At 44.5% G+C, this 22,804-nt stretch overlaps 1 protein-coding gene across 1 annotated transcript in view; it reads left to right on the top strand.

Moving 5' to 3' along the window:
- armc2 (armadillo repeat containing 2) overlaps positions 1 to 22,804 on the top strand; it is a 238,005-nt gene that overhangs the window by 55,441 nt on the left and 159,760 nt on the right. The window lies entirely within an intron of this gene.

Here is a 22,804-nt window from a genome sequence, read left to right as displayed (position 1 = left end):
TCATGTGTTTTAAAACTAACTTTATGTAAACAAAAGTGTCATAAAATGGAATCATGAAGTTTAGATGTGATGAAAGAGAATAGACTGCAATTTCCCACTTGCAGTTAAATTGTGCTTTCATGGTGTCCGTTATGCTATGGGCTGGAAAAATTTTCTTGCGCAATTTTCTGGCTTTCACTTCATTAGTTATGCAGCCAAGCTGTTGCGCACAATTCTCAGGGAATTGTGCAGTAGAAGTATTTGAGACCTTTTGGCTTATATGTGCCAGTCAATATTTAAAGCCTGGTTGCACATGACATCAGATATGCAAGTCAGAAACTACCTATCTCATTGAGGTGCTTGATCCTGATGGAGTCACAAAGGAAAAGCAATCTTGCTTCAAGGACAGAGATCCGGAGATAATGGTAATGAGAAGAGGGTGGTCCTTCTTGCTGCTGTCTGCCAAAAGAGGCTTCATCATAAGACCCAGCCAGCTTGAGTAACATGATGGTCATTGCTGTATCCCAGGTGAAAAAAAATGCCAGAAGTTCAGAAAGAAAGTCAATAATCTTTTCTGCTGTCATACTCACAGGGACAGCATTCACTCTAACTCTGCCATTACATGTGTATTCCACTCAAGGGCAAGATTCAGAACTCATTATTAAAAGCTTGAGGGGAAAATCAAGTTTTTTTTTCTCTCAACATCAGGTATTTGATCTTTCATTTTCACACCAATCTCACCATTGTGCTGGTGTTCGACTCAATAGAACCTAAATGATTTGGATTTTTTTCCATGCCTTTTCCTCCTGTACCGTAAATGACCTCATAACAGTTTCCATAATTAGATGAGTCTGTTATGAACTGAAACCTTGTGAAATGATGGGAGTTGGGATTGTGGGGGAGAATTTTAACTTTCAGCAGGTTTCCAGCTGGTTAAGTTTCAGTCGTGTGCAGGTTTGATGTTTTTGGTCTCCAATTGCAATTTTGTTAATTAGAACCCCACAGCTCAGAGCTGGTTTATTTTGTCTGAACTAAAATTTTGACCTGAAGCACACATAATGCTGAAATATTCCTTGATCATAGAGTGCAGGCGAAAGTGCAAGTTCAAAGTTCAGTTATAGTCTGAATTTTGAATATTTTATACTTCTTGGTGAGGGAAGTAAACTTTTTGCTTAAGTCACTTGAGACACCCACAGGAGCATGAGGTAAAAACAGGCAGGAGGGCCAGCTTCGTTAATATGTCTGTTGCATACTAATCAACCAAAATAGCCCTGTAGCCTGTGAGAAACAGTTATCTGACTGTTTAATATTTATCAACACAAGTTCATTGTTGGGAACAGACTCTGACTTGAAGTATTCAATAAGGCAATCAACAAGGTTCTTCATGGTAGACTGGTAAGCAAGGTTAGATCTCATGGAATACAGGGAGAACTATCCATTTGCATACAAAACTGGCTCGAAGGTAGACGACAGAAGGTGGTGGTGGAGGATTGCTTTTCAGACTGGAGCCCTGTGTGCCACAAGGATTGGTGCTGGGTCCACTACTTTTCATCATTTATATAAATTATTTGGATGTGAACATAGGAGGTATAGTTATTAAATTTGCAGATGACACCAAAATCGGAGGTATAGTGAACAGTGAAGGTTACCTCAGAGTACAACAGAATCTTGATCGGATGGGCCAATGGGCTGAGGAGTAGCAGATGGAATTTAATTTAGATAAATGTGAGGTGCTGCATTTTGGAAAAGCAAACTTTAGCAGGACTTATACACTTAATGGTAAGGTCCTAGGGAGTTGCTGAACAAAGGGACCTTCGAGTGCAGGTTCATAGTTCCTTGGAAGTGGAGTCACAGGTAGATAGGATAGTGAAGGCGGCATTTGGTATGCTTTCTTTTATTGGTCAGAGCATTGAGTGTAAGAGTTGGGAGGTCATGTTGAGGCTGTACAGTACATGAGGTTAGGCCACTTTTGGAGTATTGTGTGCAATTCTGGTCTTCTTCCTATCAGAAGTATGGGGCAAATACACTGCACAAGAAGCAAACAAGGAACCATGTCTTGACGTTTTGAGAGAGTAGTCCTCACCAAAGTCAATGGAGTCATCTGTCCTAGCCCAGTTATTCAAGGACAGCATTTAATACCAGTACGGGGATAGGCCATAGTTGGATGTGCAGTTATGATATGCTTGTTGAGGGGGTCCTCTGCATTTCAAGGAATTGGTTATGGTCAGTCTTTTGGCTTCTTGGAAACCAGCCTGGGGACTAGGCTAATGCAGTTGGGGAGATGTGCAGTCAGCAAATGGGTCTGGACAATTGTTCTCTGGATTGTCCAATTGGGTACCTGGAGGTAAAATGAAATAAAGAATGTGGATGTTGGAAATCTGAAGCAAAAACAGAATTTTCTGAAGAATTTCAAGCAAGTCTGGCAAGATCTGTGGAGAGTAAATAGAGTTAATGTTTTGAGCCCATTGACTATCTTGGCCACTGTGTATCTGCCAAGTTCATCCAGAGAAACTAAGGAAAAGGGTGGTGGGGAGAGGACAAAGGGGCCACTATCAAGGGAGGGAGACTAGGAAACCTATTAATAGGGATTTAGGCCTGCCAGTCAGAAGCACTCAAGGGGGGTGAGGGTATTTTTTGATCATACCTGGCATTGTTACCTCATGTCAGGGACTGGGGAGGATGGTAAGTACAGGCCCATGCAGGCAACTTGGTTGATAACCTGGGGAGATGTGAAGCCTATGGGAATTCATGGAAAGGTCTATAAGGAAGGGATTCTGGATATTCAGGGCCTCACCAACATGTAGAGGTGGAGGCTGGAAACCACAACCTGAAGAGTATTTGCTGTCACCTTCCATTGTGCTGTAAATTGAAGCTGGACAGTGGGAAGGAAAATGGCTGCAACCAGATCCAGATTGGTTAGGCTAATTGTTACATGTGAGGGAATACGCCCCAAGATCCATTGATGTGAGGCCCTTTAGAGCAGGCCCATTAAATACAGGCCAATGCACTGTACATTTGACAGATCTGTGGGCCCCTTAATCCTTGGTGATTCTAAAGCATTGGTTCCTTGTGTGTACACCTACCTGACCTACACTTTGCTGACCAGTCCATTTAGCACTAACACTTCTGTGCACAGAGACCAGGGAAGAAAATAGGATGTTTGACCAAGAGAGGGGCAATGGTGCCAGGAAAATCCCATGTTTTGTTAATCTTATTTCCACATGTACAACAGGGTCTCATCCTAGACATTAATCCACAATGCCTCCTGTGTGGACATGAAGTTAGGTATCATGGTGTGACACAGTCACCTATTAGGGCTAGACAGAGACTCAAACAAGCTGATGCATTATGAGACCACATTTATATGGACTTGATTTTTTTTTTTACACAGTGTGCTGTGACTCGTGCCACCTAACTGCGCTCAAAAATGTTTATTTTTATGTCCCTCCCACTCGATCCCTATGTTGTCCCTAGTTCTGCAATTGGTTGGAGGGACTCAACTCAACAATAGGGCTCATTGGCAGAGGAGATTTTATTGGGTGGCTCAGGGCATTTATGACTGGACAGCTGGCATATGCTGAAGGGCAGACCGATTCTCACTGGCGTGAGCTTCCAAGAATCAGAAGGGAGCAATGGTGGAAGTGAGGTCTTGGTCAGCTTTGGAGTGTACTGAGTGGACATTTCTGAGGAGCCTGTGGTTCCTCCTTTGAATGGATGCCTCCTTGCACAAGCTTATCTCCTTGTCAGGAAGGGACACCTGGAGTGTGCGCTGGGTTCCCTGATATCCCTTTGGTAATGAGGACCATAGCTTGTTTATGTCTGTATCCAACAGGTTACTGGATCTGGCTTCCATGGCAGCAGCCAACCTGTCCATGGAACCTCCAGATAGTCACCCACTTGAGACAGCTAGGTCACCATAGAGTAGCTATGAGCACTATTCCCTTCCAAGTATCTGCCTGCTATTCCTGTTCCTCACAATGCATTTAAACAAAACACCTAATTGCCGAAACTACAAAGTCGTCTACTGTCGGAAGCCTAGTCTCTGGTAATCCTCCAGGTGGCCTGAGGTGCTTCTTCCACAATGAATTGTGGAGCTTTTGGAGTGAGGTGCCCACTAGCATGGCACCAAACTATATGAGACATTTTGAATGAGGTGTCAGAATCGGAGCTAGTGGGGGTACAGGTGGAAACCTTGCCATTACTTCCTCTGAGACTTGGTACTCTTGACCTCAGCAGTGAAGATGCTGTCCTCTGGGAGAGCCAGGCATAGAGTTCATGGAGATGCTGACTGTGCCTACAAGACACGAGAGAGAAGGCATTGTGGCTAATGATTAGAAGTGGTATGCAATTAATGACACTGACAGTGGGGTTTACATGAGGACTACAGTGGTATGAAGAGAGATACTTAGTTAGCAGGAGTGGTCTCCGTCTTCTCCGACAGGACTGACTCATAGTGGGTGATGAGCCTGATGTCAGGCACCCCTTCACCCATTCTGTCTCTTTGTACCTTGTTATGGGCTGTTTTCTGCTGGAATGAGAGAAAGGGAGGGATTTAGTAAAATGAAATTTGGTGTCACAACTGTTCGTGCAGCTGGTTGAAAGGTGATGTGGTGACCTGACTGTGAGCAAGCAGTGCAAACACCGTGCAGATTTAGTGATGCGAGGTGTTGGTGGACCAGGTTTGGGGTAGAAGTGAGTGTGTGAGAAATTGTTGCAGGCAATGCTGAGATTTGCAGAGGATGAGTCTTCGCAGGAGCTAGGTCCAGTAGCAGAGACCGAGTAAGTATGAGGTAGCAGAGACAAGAGTATGGTACCCTAGAGAAAATTATTGACCTCTTACAGCACTGCTGGCTGTAACACCATAACCTGGAGTTTACACTGAACCAGGTGGTGAACTTGGACCAGATATTCTGATGTTGATGCATTTATCATTTTTCTGACATTTTCCATCAGAACTCTATAACCTTGAAACAATCTAATACTGATTGCTTGATAGAATGAGAAAATCCTGCTCCCTGGCCCTGATTTTGTCAGAGACAATGTAATAGATAGTCACTGGCGAAGTCATTAAATGCCGCTTATAAACCTTTTAGCAGGCGTTATTGACTAAAGCCAATTTTAAAGTGTATATAAGTGAACAAGCTTAACACGGTCATCAAAAAAAAAGAAAAAAAGAGTGCAAAGGCTAAGCCCTACTACAAAGTCAGTATAGTCCTTTTCTCAAAGTAAAAGAAAATAGTAACACACAGGCTGTAACCAGCCAGTGAAACAACAGTTCCCTGAAGAGAACTGAAATATACCTGTAGCACGTTGGCTGTGTAGATCAGCCTTTTTAGAAATCAGTCCTCAACAAAGAAAAGGAATACCAGTTAACAAACTGACTTTATAAATCAGCCAGTTCAGAAATCAGGTCCCCAAAAAAATCAGAAACCAACAGGACAGCGGAAAAGACTCAGTCGGCTGAACAGGTAAGCTACTTAGTGTTCTTGTTTGGGAGACTAAGTGTAGAGTTATGGCAGTGCAGGCAGTGGAACGTTCCTCCTGCAGGATGTTTGAGGTAGGGGTGACCACCGATGCTCCTGCCGACTTCACCTGCAGGAGGTGCAGCCAGCTCCAGCACCTCACAGACCGCGTTAGGGAAGTGGAGCTGGAGTTGGATGAACTGAGGATTATTCGAGAGGCTGAGATGGTGATAGATAGAAGCTACAGGGACATAGTTACGCCAGAGAATAGGGGTAGCTGGGTAACCGTTCGAGGTGGGAAGGGGAGGCAGCAGGCAGTGCAGGGATCCCCTGTGGTCGTTCCCCTCAACAATAAGTATACCGCTTTGGATACTGTTGGGGAGGTGGCCTAGCAGGGGTAAGCTGCATTGACCGGGTCTCTGGCACGAGGTCCGGCTCGGAGGCCCAGAAGGGAAAGGAGGAGAGGAGGAGTGCGCTAGTTATAGGAGACTCTATAGTTGGAGGGACAGACAGGTGGTTCTGTGGACGTGGGAGAGACTCTCGGATGGTTTGTTGCCTCCCAGGTGCCAGGGTTCGAGACGTCTCAGACCATGTCTTCAGAATCCTTAATGGGAAGGGTGTGCAGCCAGAAGTCGTGGTGCACATTGGCACAAACAACATAGGTAGGAAGTGGGGTGGGGGAGGTCATTCAGGAGCTCAGGGAATTAGGTTGGAAGCTAAAAGCTAGGACGGACAAAGTCGTCATCTATGGGTTGTTGCCGGTGCCACATGACAGTGAGGCAAGGAATAGGGAGAGAGCGCAGTTGAACATGTGGCTGCAAGGATGGTGTAGGCTTCAGGTATTTGGACAATTGGACTGCATTCTGGGGAAGGTGGGACCTGTACAAGCAGGATGGGTTGCACCTGAACCAGAAGGGCACCAATATCCTGGGAGGTAGGTTTGCTAGCACTCTTTGGGGGGGGGGGGTTTAACTAATTTGGTGGGGGGATGGGATCCGGACTTGTAGTCCAGCAAGTAGGTTAGCTGTTTTTCAGGATGTCCAAGAATGTAGGGGGGGGGGTGCTGTGGAGAAGGTAGCACTGACAGGGAATACTTGCGGACACAGATGGGCTCAAGTATGTATACTTCAACGCAAGGAGTATCAGAAATAAGGTGGGTGAACTTAAGGCATGGATCGGTACTTGGGACTATGATGTTGTGGCCATCACGGAAACGTGGATAGAAGAGGGACAGGAATGGTTGTTGGAGGTTCCTTGTTATAGATGTTTCAGTAAGATTAGGGGGGTGGTAAAAAAGGAGTGGGGGGGTGGCGTTGCTAATTAGAAATGGTATAACAGCTGCAGAAAGGCAGTTCGAGGGGGATCTGCCTTTGGAGGTAGTATGGGCTGAAGTCAGAAATAGGAAAGGAGCAGTCACCTTGTTGGGTGTTTACCATAGGCCCCCCAATAGCAGCAGAGATGTGGAGAAACAGATTGGGAAACAGACTTTGGAAAGGTGCAGAAGCCACAGGGTAGTAGTCATGGGTGATTTCAACTTCCCAAATATTGATTGGAAGCTCTTTAGATCAAGTAGATTGGACGGGGCGGTTTTTGTGCAGTGTGTCCAGGAAGCTTTTCTAACTCAGTATGTAGATTGTCCGACCAGAGGAGAGGCCATATTGGATTTGGTACTTGGTAATGAACTGGGACAAGTGATGGGCTTGTTAGTGGGTGAGCATTTTGGTGATGGTGACCACAATTCTGTGACTTTCACCTTGGTTATGGAGAGAGATAGGTGCATGCAACAGGGCAGATTTTACAATTGGGGGAGGGGGGAGCGGGGGGGGGGAAGGGTAAATACGATGCTGCAAGACAGGATCTGAGGAGCATAAATTGGGAGCATAGGCTGTCAGGGAAGGATGTCGTTTGAAATGTGGAACTTTTTCAAGAAACAGATACGACATGTCCTTGATATGTATGTACTTGTCAGGCAGGAAAGAGATGGTCGTGTGAGGGAACCTTGGCTGACGAGGGAGGTTGAATGTCTTGTAAGGAGGAAGAAAGAGGCTTATATAAGGTTGAGGAAACAAGGTTCAGAGAGAGTGTTGGAGGGATACAGGATAGCCAGGAGGGAACTGAAGAAAGGGATTAGGAGAGCTAAGAGAGGGCATGAAAAATCTTTGGCGGGTAGGATCAAGGATAACCCCAAGGCCTTTTATGCATATGTGAGAAACATGAGAATGACAAGAACGAGGGTAGGTCCGATCAAGGACAGTGGGAGACTGTGTATTGAGTCAGAAGAGATTGGAGAGATCTTGAATGAGTACTTTTCTTCAGTATTTACAAATGAGAGGGACTGTATTGTTGAAGAGGAGAGTATGAAACGGACTGGTAAGCTAGAGGAGATACTTGTTAAGAAGGAAGAGGTGTTGGGCATTTTGAAAAAATTGAGGATAGACAAGTCCCCCAGGCCTGACGGGATATATCCCAGGATTATGTGGGAAGCAAGAGAGGAAATTGCAGAACCGTTGGCAATGATCTTTTCGTCTTCACTGTCAATGGGGGTGGTGCCAGGGGACTGGAGAGTGGCGAATGTTGTGCCCCTGTTCAAAAAAGGGAATAGGGATAACCCCAGGAATTACAGGCCAGTTAGTCTTACTTCGGTGGTAGGCAAAGTAATGGAAAGGGTACTGAGGGATAGGATTTATGAGTATCTGGAAAGACACTGCTTGATTAGGGACAGCCAGCACGGATTTGAGAGGGGTAGGTCTTGCCTTACAAGTCTTATTGAATTCTTTGAGGAGGTGACCAAGCATGTGGATGAGGGTAGAGCAGTGGATGTAGTGTACATGGATTTTAGTAAGGCATTTGAGAATGTTCCCCATGGTAGGCTTATGCGGAAAGTCAGGAGGCATGGGATAGTGGGAAGTTTGGCCAGTTGGATAGGGAACTGGCTAACCGGTTGAAGTCAGAGAGTGGTGGTAGATGGTAAATATTCAGCCTGGAGCCCAGTTACAAGTGGAGTTCCGCAGGGATCAGTTCAGGGTCCTCTGCTGTTTGTAATTTTTATTAATGACTTGGAAGAGGAGTTGAAGGGTGGGTCAGTAAATTTGCAGACGATACGAAGATTGGTGGAGTTGTGGATAGTGAGGAGGGCTGTTGTTGGCTGCAAAGGGACTTAGATATGATGCAGAGCTGGGCTAAGGAGTGGCAGATGGAGTTCAACCCTATCAAGTGTGAGGTTGTCCATTTTAGAAGGACAAATAAGGATGCGGAATACAGGGTTAACGGTAGGGTTCTTAGTAAGGTGGAGGAGCAGAGGGATCTTGGGGTCTATGTTCATAGATCTTTGAAAGTTGCCACTCAGGTGGATAGAGCTTGTAAGAAGGCCTATGGTGTATTAGCGAGGTAAAAACAATGTACTTGGATGCTGCCTGAACTGCTGTGCTCTTCCAGCACCACTAATCCAGACTATGGTGTATTAGCGTTCATTAGCAGAGGGATTGAATTCAAGAGTCGTGAGGTGATGTTGCAGCTGTATAGGACCTTGGTAAGGCCAAATTTGGAGTACTGTGTGCAGATCTGGTCGCCTCATTTTAGGAAAGATGTGGAAGCTTTGGAGAGGGTGCAGAGGAGATTTACCAGGATGTTGCCTGGAATGGAGAATAGGTTGTACAAGGATAGGTTGAGAGTGCTAGGCCTTTTCTCATTGGAACGGCGAAGGATGAGGGGTGACTTGATACAGGTTTATAAGATGATCAGGGAATAGATAGAGGAGACAGTCAGAGACTTTTTCTCAGGGTACAACAGAGTGTTACAAGGGGACGTAAATTTAAGGTGAAGCGTGAAAGGTATGGGGGGGGGAATGTCAGGGGTAGGTTCTTTACCCAGAGAGTGGTGGGAGCATGGAATGCCTGTGGGAGTGGCAGAGTCAGAATCATTGGTAACCTTTAAGTGGCAATTGGATAGGTGGCTTAAGCTAGGACAAATGTTCAGCACAACATTGTGGGCTGAAGGGCCTGGTCTGTGCTGTTTTGTTTTATGTTCTATGTTCTAAGGGGTAGCAAGGCCAAACCCCCAACCCCACCGTACAACCAATTAGCAGGGAAATGAGGACAAATCTTAAATCCCAACTTATCGTATTAAAAAGGAAACAGTAACACAAACTCACAATACAGTCTAATCAAATGAACAATAAGACGATGCGTAGAACACAGACACCCCTGGTAACCCAGCAAACAATGTGCCCCTCTCCTGGTTGTATTTTTAAAAATTTTATTAAACAGTACAAAATACAGTTAACAATAAACAGAAAAACAGCAGTTCACAAAAATACCAATATATACAAAAATACCACTATGTAAAGAGCAGCAAAGCCAAATCCCGCCATTGAACCAGGGAGATGGGGACTAACCTCAAATCCCAATTTCCTTCATCACAAAGACAACAGTAACAAACATAGGCAAGACAGTGCAATCAAATCAGAAACAGCACATGGAACACAGTCCCAATATAGCTATTAAAAAAAAGACACCTGTCCACACCACATACTGATCAGACAGTCCTTGGCTAGGACAGTCATCTGTCTTCTGGTCTCAGGCTGACCTGCGACCCTCCCCAGGTCTGCTTTCTTCCAGGCTAGTTGTCGACCATCCAGCTCCCAGATGACGCACATACTGACTGGATTACTCTGGGCCACTTTCCTACAAGCTGGTTGTTGGCCTTCTGGTCTTCGCCGCCCTACGTACTGACTGACCCTCCCCAGCACACTCTCCTCTGGGACGGAAGTTGGCTACTGGCTCCTGGTCACCCCGCGTACTAACTAAACCACCCCAACCTGTTATCCTACAGTCGGGCTGTTGGCTTTCCAGCATCCAGCCACCCCACGTACTGACTGACCGACCCTTTCTCCTGGCCAGTGTTCCTATAGACCAGCCATTGGCTGTCCGGCTCTCAGCCTCCCTGTGTACTGACGGGTTCTCCCCCAGTTGGCCTTCCTATAGGTTGCCGTCAGCCACCTGGCTCAGCCTCCCCACGTACTGACCGGCCTGTCCTATTTCCTTTGAGGACGCTAGCAGTTGCCTGGCCCGCCTGCCCTGCGTACTGACAGGCTCCTCCCAGCCCGCTTTCCTCCAGGCTGGTCATTAACCCTCTGGCCCCAGTCAGCCTGTGTACTGGATGCCCCTCCCTTGACTAGCTTTTCTACGAGCATGCTGTCAGCTGCCTAGACCCAGCCACAGTGCATACTATCAGACCACTAGCCCGCTTTCCCCCAGGCCGGTCATTGACCCTCCAGCTCCCAGCCCTTCCACATACTGACTAGCCTACTCTGGCCTGCACTCAAACACAATTAATTGCAAAACCCACATACAGTAACAGAATTCAGAAAATCCTCAATATAGTTTCCAATACAAAGTCAGAGTCCACAACCGAACTCCAGGATGTCGCAAATGCTCACATCCCAGCACACACACAGGTGTTCAGTCTCCATAGAGGCCTGGTCCATTCAAAGGACCAGACACACTCGCAGAAACACAGTACATTGTGAAGCTGCAGTTAACTCACAGGGGTTTAGTCCACTCCACAATGCAGAGTCCACTTCAGGATGCAATTGCTCACCTCCCAGCACACACACAGGTGTTCAGTTTTTTTTAGAGGCCTAATCACCCACAAAGGGCCAGGCCTACCCATTTAGGGCCAGCTCATCTGGAAAGATGTATTTTCTCACAAGGGCTCAGTCCAAACAACAAAAAAGTGAAAACACATTCAAAATAAAGAAAACCAGAGTGCAAAGGCTGAGCCCTGCCACACCACTAATCCGGTATTTGGTTTTCAGCATCTGCAGTCATTGTTTTTACCTTGTTGATTTTAACCCTACTGCGAATCCTCTTGCAAGGATGCCTGCCTTGAAGAAGTTTTCCTCCTCTCTCTACAAGAATCTCAGGGAGTCCCTCTCCCACTGCAACTCCCAGGTCATTTCTCCACGCTTCAGGCTCACTGCCTTTATTCCTGATGAAGGGCTTTTGCCCGAAACGTCGATTTCGCTGCTCGTTGGATGCTGCCTGAACTGCTGTGCTCTTCCAGCACCACTAGTCCAGTATTTGGTTTTCAGCATCTGCAGTCATTGTTTTTACCTTACTAAGTCATCATAGTCCTTTTCGCAAAGTAAAAAAGAAAAGAGTAACACAGGCTGTAACCAGCCAGTGAAACAACAGTTCCCTAATGAGAATTGAGTTACACCTGAAACACATTAAACTAGCTGATCCACACAGTCAGAAATCTGTCCTCACTAAAAGAGATGCTGAGAGACCTGTTATGCATTTCAAGGAATTTTCTACAAGTCGCCCCATTGCAAAGGAATTTACAATCTCGATAGGAAACAAATGGAAGATTTTACACATGACTATTAGTCAGATATCTCCTTCAAATATTTTTGTTTATCAGTTGTTTGTCCCATCAAGTTTCTGATCTCTTACCTATTCTCCTTTGCCTAGTTTTTCAGCATATCAACTTACTTATACCATTAGTAGGTTGCTACAGAAACATATTTGCCAGTAACATCAGAATTGTTTCCCTACATTTGCTTAATCAGTTAGCCAGTCTTTTTTCATTTTTTTTAATGTGGTGGTTGCAAAGTTTGTTGACTCCATTCAAAGCATGCAATTTAGGTGGATACAAGTGAATTAATGACGGCGTGCTGCAGTACTGGGTATAGTTGGTATTAACCCAATTCTGTGTCGCCTTTGCTGAATTAATTTTTGGTAAAGGTTCTTTAGTTACTTTGCTATCTTCGCACTTTTACTTCTGAGCAAAGCTTATAGCCCAAGGAAGGATTTCCTTCGTACATTCAGGGTCATGTTTTAGGTATATTCAGGCTACAGTCAGTTCTACTATAAAGTGTGGTATATGAAAATCATGTATTAGCAGCACCATTTAAAGTAATGGGGACAAATCGCATTATAACCTATACACGCTTTAAAGCTTTGTGTTTTAGAAGCAGTGTCCTCAATTCATCAATCGTGTTATTGCAAATTAGTGTTAATGAAATGTATGTTATAATTGAAGGACTTAGACTAAAAGTAATCAATAAACCTATAGAGGGAGAAAGTTCTGAGAGATCACTTTTTAGGTTCCTGCATAATATGGACATTTGACAGTAATGATAAATTAGCCAAATACTGATACAATCTAACATAATTATCTTCTTGGTCAAAGTTATCTTTGCATTCTGTACTACACTTTAAAACTCACCAACAGCTTGAATTTATATAGCACCTATGTATTTTGATATCGTAGTTGGTAAAATACCTCACAGGGATTAGTGAGGGACAGGACAATCATAAATTTCAGGTGTGGGTTTGAAAGATGACTTTAAAGAGAGGACAAACCAGAAGTTTATCAACGTGGCCTGGAAACCACTCGAGTAGTTAAATCTTTATTGACAAAGGAATGACTTGAATTTTTTTTATCAGGAGATTGGTCAAGATGTGAAGGCACATGACACTGTGTAAGTAGCTTATCTACGCATTGTGGAGAATGTGGGATCAAATTATGATTTGGGATTTCAATGGGATGTCAAAGTTATGGACTTGCCTGGTTCAACTTTAATTTGAATCAGGTTGCTAAGGAAAAGAATGAAATTAATGGACAAATCTCTTTCTTGACGTTGTGACTTTGGCTGATAATTTGATAGCACTTATCCTGAGGAAAATATTTGGTTCATCCAAGACTGGATATCAGATAAGTCATCTTGACTGTGTAGTAGCAGTGGTGGAGTAGAGTGAGCAGGCAGGAGCTGTGTTCTGTGCACTTTTTAAAGCTGGCTCCATGTCTTCTGATGTCACAAAGGGGCATTGTGTGATGAGGAAAAGGGAGTGGACCAAGATTGGGTCTTTGGCGACTCTGGTTCAGAATTGAAGAGAAGATTTTGCTGGACAAACTCTGACTATGTGTTAATTGGTGTGTTAGAGCCAAGAAGTGGTAGTGCCAATGTGTCGGTCAACAGAGGAAGGTTGTAGAGGAGGACATTATAATTGAGTGTGGCAAAGGTATAGAAAATTGAGCAAGGATGAATACTACATGAGGTGAGTTACTGGCATGGATTGAGGATTAGCTGTCTTGACAGAAGGCAGAGAATTGGGATAAGAGGTTCTTTTTCAAAATGGCAGCTGTGACAACTGGTATCCTGCAGGGTTCAGTTGTTCACTTTATATATTAATGATCTAGATGAAGGGACTGGAGCATTCTGGTGAAGTTTGCTGATAATATGAAGTTAGGCAGACAGGCAGGTAGTACCGAGGAGGTGGGGAGGCTGCAGAAAGATTTAGGCAGTTTAGGAGAGTGGTCCAGGAAATGGCTGATGAAATTCAACGTGAATGGGCTATTTTCTAAATGGAGAGAAAATTCATAAAGCCAAAGTACAAAGGGATCTGGGAGTGCTAGTCCAGGATTCTCAAAAGGTTAACTTGCAGGTTGAGTCCATGATTAAGAAAGTGAATGTAATGTTGTCATTTATCTCAAGAGGGTTGGAATATAAAAGCTTTAGGTAAGCCCCATTTTGAATTCTGTGTCCAATGTTTGGCTGTACATCTCAGGAAGGACATTCTGGCACAGGAGCGTGTCCAGCAGAAATTCACATGGATGATCCCTGGAATTGTAGGCCTAACATATGTGGGCAGCACAGTGCCTCAGTGGTTAGCAGTGCTGCCTCACAGCACCAGGGACCAGGGTTCAATTCCCGCCTCGGGCAACTGTCTGTGTGGAGTTTGCACATTCTCCCCGTGTCTGCGTGGGTTTCCTCCGGGTGCTCCGGTTTCTTCCCACAGTCCAAAGATGCGCCGGTTAGGTGAATTGGCCATGCTAAATTGCCCATAGTGTTAGGTGGATTAGTCAGGGGTAAATGTAGGGGAATGGATCTGATGGGTTCCTCTTCGGATGGTCGGTGTGGACTTGTTGGGCCAAAGGGCCTATTTCCACACTGTTCTGATCTAATCTAATCTAAAAAAGGAATACCAGTTAACAAACTGGCTATATAATACAGCTAGTTCAGGAATCAGGTTTCCCCTAAAAAAAACACAGAAACCAAACGCAGCAGTAACACACTGATTGTGGCCCATCCAGCACAAAGTCAGTCCCCTAAACTGAGGAGACTCTAAATCTCCTGAAAAACAAACAAACACAGCAAAAAACAATAAAGAAAACCAAAAGAGCAAATGCCTTCCCTAAACAAGGGAAAAGAACGAGAAAACTCTCCTCCTCCAAAAGAAAAGCAGAAACCAGCAACAGAAGGAACACTGTCTGTAGCACCAGCCAGCACAGAATCATCTCCTGATTATATTGGTCGGCCAGGGTTTTCCGGATTGTCCCAGGTTTACAGTAACACACCAACTGTGGCCCAGCTATTACAGAGAGAGTTCCCTAAACTGAGGACACTAAATCTCATGTTTTATTTTTATTCTATATCTCCTGGTTATATCTTCCCCAGCACTCTTGTGTATGTGTGCAAGTATGAGACACAGTGAAAGACAGTGGATGTACAAATCTTTATTCAATTTCCTCCACTAGGAAGAAAGGAAACACCAGAGTGACCAGTGACAAGCAATGCCTTTTTATCTCCTGGTAATTTTTTTTCTTCTAAATCTCCTGGTTTTATCTCCTGGTTATATATGTTTTTCCCTTTTACCCCACACTACTGCCTAACTGTGGTAGTGCTTATTTTTCCCCAGCACCCATGTCGTGTGTGTGCAGGTGTCAGACACAGTGAAGAACAACAGGTGTATCAGTCTTTATTGATATTCCACCACCAGGAAGAAAGGAAACACCCGAGTGGCCAGTGATAAACAATGCCCTTCTATCTCCTGGTTATTTTTTTCCCTACTTGACCCCCACATGACCATCTAAGAGTGGTAGTGCTTATTTTTCTTCATTTCCTGGTTATATATTTTTTTCTTTCTTTTGTTTCTTTTCTTTCTTATTCCCACATTACCTGACAGTTGTAGTGCTTATTTTTCCCCCAGCACCCATGTTGCATGTGTGCAGGTGTCAGACACAGTGAAAAGCGTGTGTAAATCTTTATTTGTATTCCACCATCAGGAAGAAAGGAAACACCCGAGTGGCCAGTGACAAGTAGTGCACTTCTCAGATGGCAATTCTGTGTGATCAGTGAAGGGAGGGCAGGGATTAAATCAAAATAGAATTGGAGAGGGAAATAATATGTTCCACTCCCTGCGATGCCCACCTTTCCCTGAAAATCTCGAAGGTGTTGATGGACGCCACATGCTCCTTCTCTGGGGACACCCAGGTTCTGACATAACCGCGGGAGAGATGCAGGCAATCAGCTATAACGACCCCTCCATGGCCCGCTGCCTGGATCTGTTAATGGCCAGTTTAGCCCAAGCCCAGGAACAGACCAACCTCCTGGTTATTTTTCTTTTTTTTTTTACTTCTTAAATTTTTTTTACCCCACACTACCACCTAGTTTTCTCCAGCACCCATGCTGGGTTGTGCAGGTGTGAGACACAGTGGAAGACAACAGTGCACAAATCATTAATCAATTTCCACCACCAGGAAGAAAGGGAACACTCGAGTGGCCAGTGGCAAGCAGTGCCCTTCTCATCAAAGGGCAATGCTGTGTGATCAAAAAAGTGAAGGGGAGGACAGGGATTAAATCAAAATAGAGTTGGAGAGGGAAATAAAGCACTCTACTCCCTGCGGTGCCCACCTCTCGCTGAACAGCTCGAGGGAGTTGGTATATGTATGCTCCTTCTCAAGGGACACCTGGACTAGGATGTAGCCGCGGAAGAGGGTCAGACAATTGGCCATAACAACCCCCTCCATAACCTGCTGCCTGGACCTGTTTATGACCAGTTTGGTCAGGCCCAGGAGCAGACCAATCTCCTGGTTCTTCTTTTTCTTCTAACGCTCTTGTTTATTATTTTTTCTTTTACCCCCACACTATTGCCTAACTGGGGTAGTGCTTATTTTTCCCCACCATCCATGCTGTGTATGTGCAGGTGTGACACACAGTGAAACATACAAGGTGTACAAATCTTTATTCAATTTCTGCCACCAGGAAGAAAGGAAACACCCAAGTGGCCAATGAAAAGCAGTGCTCTTGCTCTTCACATCAAAGGGCAATGCTGCGTGATCAAACAGTGAAGGGGAGGGCAGTGATTAAATCAAAATAGAGCTGGAGGGGGAAATAATACACTCAACTCCACTCTATGCGGTGCCCACCTCTCTCTGAACAACTCAAGGGTGTCGGTGGACACTGTGTGCACCCTCTCCAGAGACACCCAGGTTCTAACATAACCGCGGAAGATGGGCGGGAAGGCAGTCAGCCCCAATGACACCCTTCACGGCCTGCTTCCTGTTTATGGCCAGTTTGGCCAGGCGCAGGAGCAGACCAATCTTCTGGTTATTATTTTTTCTTTTTTCTTTTTTTTACACTATCCAGCTCCCTCAAGAGCCAACTCTCAGAGTGAACAGGATGTCTGACAGACTTGTTCTTTTTCTTTTCTTTTTTTTTGTCTTTTTTGTGCTTATTTTTACTCAGCATCCATGCTGTGTGTGTGCAGATGTGAGACAGTGAAAGACACAAGGTGCACGAATCTTTATTCAAATTTCCACCACCAGAAAGAAAGGAAACACCCGAATGGCCAGTGACAAGCAGTGCCCTTCACATCAAAGGGCAATGCTGCATGATCAAACAGTGAGGGGGAGGGCAGGGATGAAATCAAAGTAGAGTTGGAGGGGGAAATAATACACTCCACTCCCTGCGGTGCCCACCTCTCCCTGAACAACTCTAGGGTGTTGGTGGGCACCGTGTGCTCCTTCTCCAGAGATACCCAGGCTATAATGTAACCGTGGAGGAGGGGCAGGTAGTCGGCCCTAATGACCCCTTTCACGGCCTGCTGCCTGGACCTGTTTATGGCCAATTTGGCCAGGCGCAGGAGCAGACCAGTCTCCTGGTTATATGATCTCTGATTGGCCCAGGTTGATCACCCCAACTAATAACTTCAAAGTTAACGAGGTCCACCTGGTTCCAGTCACTACAGATAATCCATTGGCACAACATCAGATTGGCCTCTGTGACAAATTAACCTGTGCGAACAGGTTGCTTTTTCTTTCATTCATGAAATGTGGGCATTGTTGGGTAGACCAGCAATTATTCTTCATTCTTAGTTGGCCCTGAGAAGGTGATGGTGAACTGGCTTCTTGATCTCTGCAGTCTATGTGCTGTGAGTAGATGCACAATGCCATTAAGGGGGACATTCCAAGATTTACACCCAGCAACCACGAGATTGGTCTGCTCCTGCGCCTGGCCAAACTGGCCGTAAACAGGTCCAGGCAGCAGGCCGTGGAGGGGGTCATTAGGGCCGACTGCCTGCCCCTCTTCCGTGGTTACATTATAGCCTGGGTATCTCTGGAGAAGGAGCACGCAGTGCCCACCAACACCCTGGAGTTGTTCAGGGAGAGATGGGCACCGCAGGGAATGGAGTGCATTATTTATATGTCTAGTTCAGTACAGTTTTCAGTCAGTGGTAACCCCCTAGGATGTTGAGAGTGGGGGACTTGGTGATAGTCACACCACTGAATGCCAAAGGACAGTGGTTATGTTGTCTTTCATTGGAGATGGACATTGACTAGCATTTGGTAGCATGAATGTTACTTGCCACCTCCCAGCGCAGCTTGGATATTGCTGAGGTCTTGCTGCATTGGAACGGACTGCTTTAATATCTGAGGCGTGATTAGTGCTGAACATTTTGCAATCATTGGTGAACATCCCCACCCACTTCTCTCTTTATAAAGAGGGAGGTCTTTGATTAAGCAACTGAGATGGTTGGGCCAAGGATGCTACCGTAAGGAACTATAGCAGAGATGTTATGGAGCTGAGATGACTGACCTCAAATAACCACTGCCATCTTCCTTTGTATCGGGTATGACTCTGAGAGAGCATTTCCCATCTGATTCCCATTGATGCCTGTTTTGTTTGGGTTACTTGATGGCACATTTAGTCAAATATGCCCTTGATATCATGATAGACATTCTCAACTCATCTCTGGAATTCAGCTCTTTTGTTGATTCCATGTTTGATTAAGGCTATAATGAAGTTGGAGCTGAATGGCCCTAGTGGAACCCAGACTGGGCATCAGTGAGCAGGTGCTGCTTGATAGTACTGTTGATGACACTTTCCATCACTTTACTGATGATTGATAGTAGACTGATGGGATGGCAATTGGATTAGTTTGATTTCTCTTCCTTAATGTATTTGTTATGAAGTTGAAGGTGTGTACTGTACCTTTAAGAGACAGTGAATGCTATTCTGCATTGAGAGCTTACAAGCACCTGTGATATGACTAGATAGCAGTCTCAGAGTGTACTGGAAAATTGAAAACGTAATAGTTGGCTGTGAAATGGATACCTGAGTTAGTAGCTGTTTTGACAACAATTCGAAATTGACCTATCAGTTTAAATTATGCCACAGGATACTAAAACCCAATCAAGTTTGAATTTTTTTGTTTTGCCAACATCGAACCAATGAGATGATCTGATGTTGGGGATATAAAAGTGCAGGCATTTTGAAAATTGCTTACAGAACAACTGCCATTAACACAGATCCAAGAAATTAGGAAACACTCCCTATCAAAGGTACCTTTTCATATGAAACATATTCGCAGTAAAAAGAAAGAAGACTACCCAGGGTGATCTTCATATAGAAGAAGACAGACACCAAAGATGACAGCCGCTGTGTAGTTTTTAAATTAAGTTGATGTAATTTTAATAAGTGTCCTATTGGAACAGCATATTGTTATAGAGTTGGAGGCAGGTAATAAGCAGTTAGGAGGAAGGGGAGCTTAGAGTTGTGAATAGTTATTGTTTATTGTTCACTTTTAGAGTTAATGAATAAATTGATAATGTTTTATTTTAAATAGTGGAATTGGAGAGTTCTGTGGCACTCATATTTTAACAGATTACGAGGTGAGGTGAGCTTTTCTGGGTGTTTGGTTTAATTAACAGAGAGGTTCACCACCGTGTCATAACATATGCAGGATGTACCTGGGTAATTTTCTGTACTGTTGGGTAGACTACTGTATCTGCACTGGAGCAGCTTGGCTAGGGCTGCAACAAGTTCTGCACAGGTCCTCAGTACTGTTGCCAGAAATTGGTCAGGATCCAAAGCCTTTGCAGCATCCAGTGTCTCGATATCAGCTAGAGTAAGTTGAAGTGCCTGAAGACTACCATCTTTGATGCTGGGACCTGTGGAGGAGGCCAAGATGGATCATCCACTTGGCAATTATGGCTCAAGAGTCGGAGGCAGGTAATAAGCAGTTATTGAATGCTTCTGGTCAGACCGCATTTGGAATATTGTGAACAGTTTTGGCCCCGTATCTAAGGAAGGATGTACTGGCAATTAAGGGGATCCAGAGGAGGTTTACAAGAATGATTCCAGGGATGAAGGGCTTGTCATTATGAGGGGAGGTTAAAGGCTCTGGGTCTGTACTCAATGGCATTTGGAAGGATGGGGGCATCTAATTGAAATTTATAAAATACTGAGAGACCTGGATACAGTGAACTTGGAGAAGATGTTTCCACTCATAGGAGTGCCTAGGATCTAAGGGCACAGACTCAGACTGAAGGGACGACGACCCTTCAGAACTGAGATGAGGAGGCATTTCTTCAGCCAAAGGGTAGTTAATCTGTGGAACTCATTGCTGTAGAGGGTTGTAGAGGCCAAGTCACTGAGTGTATTTATGACAGAGATAGGTAGATTCTTGATTAGTAAAGAGATCAAGAAATAGGGGAGGAAGGCAGGAGAATGGGGTTGAGAAACATATTGGCCATCATTGAAAGACAAAACAGACTGGATGGGCCAAATGGCCCATAATTCTGCTCCTGTATGTTATTGTCTTATGATATTCATCCTTATCATTTGCAATGATAAATGTTGAGTCTCCTCCTATAATTAGTTGTTTAATTGTACCACCATGATTTTGGATGTGGCAGGATTGCAGAGTTTAGATCTGATCCATTGGTTGTGGAATCTCTGTCTATGTCCTGCTGCTTGAGATGTGTAGTATGAGAGTAGTCTTGATTTATAGCTTCACCAATTTGACACCTCATTTTTAAATATGCTTGATGCTGTTCCTTTGTTATTTTAGAGGCAGAGGTCCCTCAATCTGTGCACAATCAAGGGACTGTGTTTACTGCAGGTTGTTAGTGCTGAAAGCCACTACAATACTTTAACTTCGTCTGTTCCTGCAACGTTGAACCTGAGAACTGTACTCTCTCCCCCACCCAACAGCACTTACTTTTCCCATAATTAATCTTACTTCCTGGGGATCTGAGGAATGTTATATAGGCATTGCTATGTTCTGGATTGGCCACTTTCTGACTAGAAGATCTGGTGGACTTTCTAACTTTCATAGGTTCTGGGTTTCTCTTGTAGAATCTTTACCACTTTTGGAAGATCCTGTCCAAAGCTTATACTTGTATGAGCTCATTCACTTCAATTTACAGACATGGAAGCCTGTAAAATAAATATCTTCATTTTATATAGTTTTAATAAAATCACAGTGAGGAAGTTGCACTGGAGTCAATGTGAGATTGTTCCAGGACTAAAGAGTTCCTAAGGAGAAGTTGACCAAATTATAAGCAATCTTAGTGTAATGATTGGAACTAGGTTGACCTCATTAACTATGAGGTTCTTGATTGGGATTGTTAACTAGGGAGAAAGCGAGGACTGCAGATGCTGGAGATCACAGTCAAGATTTGAGTGGTGCTGGAAAATCACAGCAGGTCAGGCAGCATCTGAGGAGCAGGAAAATCGATGTTTTGGGCAAAAGCCCTTCATCAGGAACCTGGGCCAACCAAGCAGCCTTGGCTGACCAATTAACCAGGAGATTTAGAGTCTCCTCAGTTTAGGAAGTAAAAAAATATAGATCCAGGAGATTTAGAGTGTCCTCAGTTTAGGGAGAAAAAGCTTATAACTAGGATATGTAGAGTCTCCTCAGTTCAGGGAGGGAAAAAAAACCCAGGAGATTTAGAATCTCCTCAGTTTAGGAGATTGACTCTGTACTGGATGGTGCTGCAGAGAAAAAAAAACCAAAAGATTAAAATATCTTCAGTTGAAGATTGACTCCAATGTACTCCGCACTAGTAAATAAAAGGTGACTTGGTGATGGGACACCAGTCTCTATGCAGTTATTTCAGCGGGGATGGAAGAAAACAGGAAGTGCCTGAAGAACATTGACTTGCAATTGTCATCTTGAAGTTGGAGTAAGCATTTCTAGCATCATGCCTCTATTTGGGCAGTTTGACTCATTTGATCCTGCTGTCGAAGATTAGGCCCAGTATATCGAAAGAATACGATATGTTTTCCAGGCAAATGGCATTGGGGCAGATGAAAAGCAACAAGTAATTCTTCTGACTGCATGTGGACCTGCAGCATTTTCAGTTACAAGGGGCTTAACTTTCCCAAAGGCACTAGACATTGAAACCTTCCAAGAGTTGATAGAGTTGGTTAAGGAATATTTTGACCCCAATCCTCCTCAAATCCTGAGATCCTATTGATTTTGCTCGGCTGTTAAAGAACTAGGGGAATCCGTATTGGGATTTTTGACGAGGTTACAATGACTGGCAGAGGCATATAATTTTGGATTAACCCTGAATGAGATGCAGAGAGACCATTTGGTACATGCGATTAATGACATCACCATGCAAAAGCGTCTATGAGTTAAAGGCCAACTGGACTTCAAACAGACACTACAGCTGGCCTTGTCATTAGAAAATGTGGCAAGTGGAGCATAAGAACTACTGGGCATCCCAATGGAACTGGGCACCCTCACCTGCCCAACTTAGCTTAGGGAACACCACATCATTGTAGGAAAATGCAGAGCCTCATGCAGGCATGTCCAGAACAGAGGGACCCTAGGCCGATCCACAGCAGAAGCCCACAACAAAGCCAAGTCTCAGCCAAGTGACTAAACAGTTCTTCAGGATCTGGGCTAGCAAGCCATTGTAGTTGTTGCTGGTATGCTGACTCAAGACAACAAATAAGTCCTACAAGGCCTGATTTGTGTAGGAAAACTCATAGGCTGGAAGATAGGAGAGTGCACATCCAGGAAAGTTCATCCTGCATGTGGGCTGGAACAATTAAATTGCTTAGTGACACCCAAATCAAAGCTAATTAAAATTAATGTCTGGTTAGATGGTCACCCAGTTCCCATGGAGGTCTATACGGGCGCAGTTGTATCTGTGGTTGTAAAATCTGTCTTTAACAAGATTCGCTCAGGACACCAACCTTTAAGCTTGCACAAGATCTCAGCTAGACTGAGAAAATGCACTGGGGAGCTGTTGCAAATTAGGGGTACTACTTTGGTTCT

This window comes from Chiloscyllium punctatum, chromosome 3 (genome assembly GCF_047496795.1).
Source record: "Chiloscyllium punctatum isolate Juve2018m chromosome 3, sChiPun1.3, whole genome shotgun sequence".
NCBI classification, from domain to species: Eukaryota; Metazoa; Chordata; class Chondrichthyes; order Orectolobiformes; family Hemiscylliidae; genus Chiloscyllium; species Chiloscyllium punctatum.
This window is presented reverse-complemented; position numbering and strand designations above follow the sequence as displayed.